The following is a 5,889-nucleotide window of genomic DNA, read 5'->3' on the forward strand; positions in this document are numbered from 1 at the left end:
AGTCACACACACATGCATACGCACGCACACAGTCACAAAAACTCACACACGTGCACACGCACACACATACACACACATGTATATATATGTATATACATACATATTTATATATATTTATATATGCGTGTGTGTGTTTGTAAAAACTAAAAAACATATTTCATATCTCAGCCCCTTCAATATATAACCTCCCCCATACCACCATCTCATTTCTATTCTTCATCCAAATATTACTTTATATTCGTTTTTCTTTTTTTATGATACACATGTTATTATTTTTCTTTCGCTGAATTCAAGAACAGAGAGAATAAATATATATAAAAATAAAAAAAAATCATGAAAAGCCCTCGTCTTGTGTCACACCAGGGGAACCATCATTTTTTGGAGTATTTGAGCAGAAAAATCATATCTTTTTTAACTTCTGCATTTTTTTCATCTTTAAGCTGTAAGTCACACACACATGCATACGCACGCACACAGTCACAAAAACTCACACACGTGCACACGCACACACATACACACACATGTATATATATGTATATACATACATATTTATATATATTTATATATGCGTGTGTGTGTTTGTATTAATGTGTCTATGTACATATATGCGAGTGTATGAATGTATATGTGTATGTATGAATATATGTGTGTGTGTATATATATGAATGCATCCACGCCAACGCTACGGTTTTTTGTTGATGTTTTATTAAATACACAACGATATAGAGCACAGAGAGAGATAAATAGTGTGCACTTTATAATAAATCTCCTATTGCTGACGTCCTCAAACGTTGTGATATTAAATAAGTGTATACAGCAGCAGTATATTTATTATTATATATAAAATATTCAGTGTTTCTACGATGAATATCGTATGAAGAATAAAGACTTGTGTTGAGATTATTTTTTGAGGTGAACAGAAAAAACATTCATCAATTTATCATGTTTTGTTCGGAGAAGAAAAAATGAATGAATGAATGGATAAATAAATAAATAATAAATAAATAAATGATAATAATGGTTTCAAATTTTGCCACAAGGGCAGCCATTTTGGGGGAGGGGATAAGTCGATTACATCAACCCCAGTGTTTCACTGGTACTGAATTTATCGACCCCGAGAGGATGAAAGCAAAGTCGACCTCGACGGAATTTGAACTCAGAATGTAGATGATGGGCGGAATACCACTGAACATTTTTGCCCGGCAAACTAACGACTCTGCCAGCTCGCCGCCTTAATAATAATAATAATAATAATAATAATAATAATAATAATAATAATAATAATAATAATGATAATAATAATGATAATAATAATAATAATAATAATAACAATAATAATAATAATAATAATAATAATAATAATAATAATAATAATAATAATAATGATAATAATAATAATAATAACAATAATAATAATAATAATAATAATAATAATAATAATAATAATAATAATAATAATAATGATAATAATAATGATAATAATAATAATAATAATAATAACAATAATAATAATAATAATAATAATAATAATAATAATAATAATAATAATAATGATGACGATAATGATGATGATGATAATGATTTCAAATTTTGGCACAAGGCCAGTAATTTCAGTGGGTAGGGTGCAAATTGATTACATGGACCCCAGTGATCAATCGATACTTATTTTATCGACCCCGAAAGGATGCAAGGCAAAAGTGATCTCGGCGGAATTTGAACTCAGAACATGAAGACGGATGAAATTCCACCGAGCATTTTGCCGAGTGCGGTAACGATTCTGCCAGCTCGCCGCCCTAACAACAACAACAACACTGATGATGGTGATGATGATGATGATAATGATGATAACCCTTCATTTTGTTTTGCTTTCGGAGCCCATTCATACAATATTTTACGAAGGAATTACATTTGTGCGTGTGTGGATGTATATACATAATTATATATAAAAAGAAGTGTAGGTTTAGGCTACAGTATAGTAGGGTTACAATGATGAGACATATAAAACCACTTTTTCTTTCAACTTACTCAAGTAAATAAATACATAAAAAACACACGTCTATCCATACGTGCACGTACAAACATACATACAAACATACATGAATGCACACTTACAACAAAACAAATTCAGGCATTCCATCCATGCACAGCTGAGAAGACATCACCTCAGTTTTTTCAGGGTACATCGCGACCAAAGAATCTTTTGCTTGCTTTTCCTCCGGATATATGTACTCAAAATATTCCATCTTTAAACTGCTTGTGAACTTGTGAGCAACTCAGATGTCGGACTGGTTAATAAAGTAGACACGTCCTCCTTGCAGCCAACGTTTAAAGATTGTTAAATCGGTTCTTAGCAGTCTATCGTTTGCATGTTTGGCCTAGTTAGAAACCCGTCTGTTCTTCAATTTTCTCTTTTTCTTTTCTTCCGTTTCTATCTCTATACAGTTGAAAACAACCTTCAGTGTTAGGAAAGATGGTTTTCTTGTCTTTTGCTTGAAATACTTTTTTTTCAGTGTTCCCGCCTGTTTACCTCGAACCCATGCTTGTCCTTGGTCCACTACCATTGTCGCAAGACGATTGAGTAATATTACTAGATATGGCTGGAAAGGTGACTCGTACTCGTTGGCCTCTAACATTAAGAAAGAGACAATATTTCGCAATCTTTGGAGTTGTACCTAGTGAAGTTTTGGAGACGTTGATGTCGCAAGCGGGGCCTCATCTCAACTAGGGGGACCGGTTCGCAATAATTCCGTCGAGAGGAAGGTCCCGAAACGGCGCGAATTCTCTCCTAGTGACCCCCATAAGTTTGTTATCATCCGGTCCGCGGAGCTTTCAACTAGTAGCACTCGCATCTACAAGTTTGCAAAAAATCTAAAAATTCGTGACCTCCTTTATGCAGATGATTCCAACTTAGTTACTTATTTTCTCATACATTTGAAGATATGCAAATTCTCATGGATTATATTTTGTTATCTTGCAAGGCATCTGGACTCAACATTAGCTTGAATAAAACTGTCGTAATGTTCCAGCCCGCATTTGGAAACACATATATGAAACCGTCTATCTTAGTTGAAGAAACAGTACTGAAAGTGAACGGTAAGTTTTGTCTACCTGAGCAATACATTCATCCGTTCTTGCTCCTTGGATGAGGAAATATCTTTAAGGCTTCAGAAGGCAACTGATTCCTTCAGGCCTTCTTAGTTTTGTGTCTGGTCGAAATTTAATATCACAAGGCGAACAGAAATTGCTGTGTACAGTGCTTGTGCGCTAGTGTCGCTCCTTCACTCATTCGATACATGGACGCTTTGCACACATTATGCAAGGGTTCCTTGAACGCTTCCATCAGAGATATCTGAGACAGATCCTGCATGCTGGCTGGTCCTTGAGGACTCCAGACGCAAAGGTCTTGAGAGAAGCCGACCTCCTGAGCATTGGGGCGATGATGCACAAGCATTGTTTAGTTGGATTGGATACCTTGTTTGGATGAATGAACGTAGAGCCCCTAAGCAGATGCGACATAGCGAACTTATCTGTGGAAAGCGCCCCCGGCGGCAACCAAGACAACGACCTAAAGACTATGAGAAGTCCTCGTTGAAAGCATATGAAATATGTCAGTTGGGAAAGCAGTGCTTGTTATAGCCACGGTGGAGGATACAAATAAAAGAAAGAATGGGTGTTTTCGAAAAAGCACACATTTTTCATGCAAAATATAAGCAGGATGCACGAAAACGCACCGCCTGTGCAGTGAATGGGACAAACTTGGTTTGCAATATCTACGGACGTGTATGTTTATCAAAGCCTAGGTTCACTACTCACCAGCGGATACACAAGCGTAAAGTATAAAGTTGTATGACTGAACAATGTTTTTAATGGACAGTGATGGTCTTCCTCAGTCACGAGTGGTCAGCCATCATCACACATAAAACATAGTCTGTTTTGTTCGCAGTCACGCTGGTAGTTGGAAAAAACCCATAGAGGTGGGGTGAATAGCAGTCACTCCACCTCTATTGCTAAATGTAGGCAAGGAAAAGTGACAGAATTATAATTACGGTGAGCTGCAGTGAGAAGCTTTGCAATGGACGGAGTGACGGGTATTTTGACAAAAATAAAATGGCAACTTTTTGTCGTAAATTTTACGAGGAAAATATTTGACTTATTTTCAAAAGGTCAAACAGTGAATTGAAATCACTACAAGTTCATTTAAGTGATGAAAGTTTACACACACATATAAGAGCACAAATACATGCACACATGAATGCAAATACACACACAGATGCAGACAGACAGACAGACACACACACACACACACACACACACACACACACACACAAACAAACACACACACACACACACACACACACACACACCACAGACATGGTCTAATTTTTATCTTCCTGACTGAATCTTATAAAGTACAACCAATAAAATTATAACAAGACTTATTGCTGGCCATTTTACAAAAGTGCACATTCATAGACACACACGCACACACACACATACACACACACATGCACACGCATAGACATACATTAGTTGTCAAGCGTAGGTGGGGGTACAAACACAGACAAAAAGATACACACACATATACATAGACATATATTGGTTGTTAAGCGTAAGTGAGGTGACAAATACAGACAAAGAGATGTACACACATAAATACTCTCACACACACACACACACACACATAAACGACGGGCTTATTTCAGTTTCCGTCTACCAAATCCGCTCACAATGCTTTGGTCGGCTAGACGCTATAATAGAAGACACTTGCCCAACGTGCCACGTAGTGGGACTGAACCCGGAATCATGTGGTTGGTAAGTAAGCTTCTTACCACACAGCCTTTACTTTTTTTTGAAACGTTAGATCATATAAAGCTATAAACTATAGTGTGTAAATATTGTTTCTTTTTAAACCCAATATTTACACGCTACTATTTGTAGCAAGATTTTTTACCGAGCCTCCATGTTATAATTGAGCATGTTGGTAGAGCACTGACGAGCCTTTCTCCTCCTTGAGCTCCCGCCAGTGCTCCCCATTTCACCACATTACGCATTCTGACGGCTAAAGAAGAAATGAGAAATAAAAAGAAATGAGAAGGAAAATAAGACACAAATATAAACAGAATAATGCATAAGTCCATACACACACAAACACACACACACACACACACACACACACATACGCACACACACACATGCACACACACACACACACACACACACACACACACACACACACACACACACACACACACACACACACACACACACACACACACACACACACACACACACAAGACATACTAAACACACAGATAAACGCATACACAAGCACATATACACACATATACAGATGCAAACGCATGCACAGTTAAGGATACATACCGCAGAAAGACAAAATGGAATGAGTGCAAGAAGAGGGGATATGTGGGATAGAGAGTTGTTGACCAATAATATATAGGAATGGAATTAGTGCGTGTGTTAATAATATTGGCATAATGACTCTCACTAGACACAACAATATTTGCTTCAACACACGAATTCACATAAAGAATCTTGCAAACAAGTTACAAAAAGAAGTATGTGTGTGTGTGTGTGTGTGTGTGTGTGTGTAACCACAAGAGAATACACTACACATGCACTCACGCAAAGTACATATGTACATACATGCACACATGCACACACGCATACATACAAGCAACATTGCGTGGTTCGGAGTTCGAAGCCTCTGTGTAGCAATTGTCTATATAGCCTTGGCTGACCAATATCAGCTGAATGGAATTTGCTAGAAGCCTATCGGATACATACATACACGCATAGATAAGTACGTACATATACACATGTATACATATATACCTCTCTTTCTATTTATCTGTCAATCCATCTGGCTAT

Source organism: Octopus bimaculoides, chromosome 19 (genome assembly GCF_001194135.2).
Source record: "Octopus bimaculoides isolate UCB-OBI-ISO-001 chromosome 19, ASM119413v2, whole genome shotgun sequence".
In the NCBI taxonomy this organism is placed as follows: Eukaryota; Metazoa; Mollusca; class Cephalopoda; order Octopoda; family Octopodidae; genus Octopus; species Octopus bimaculoides.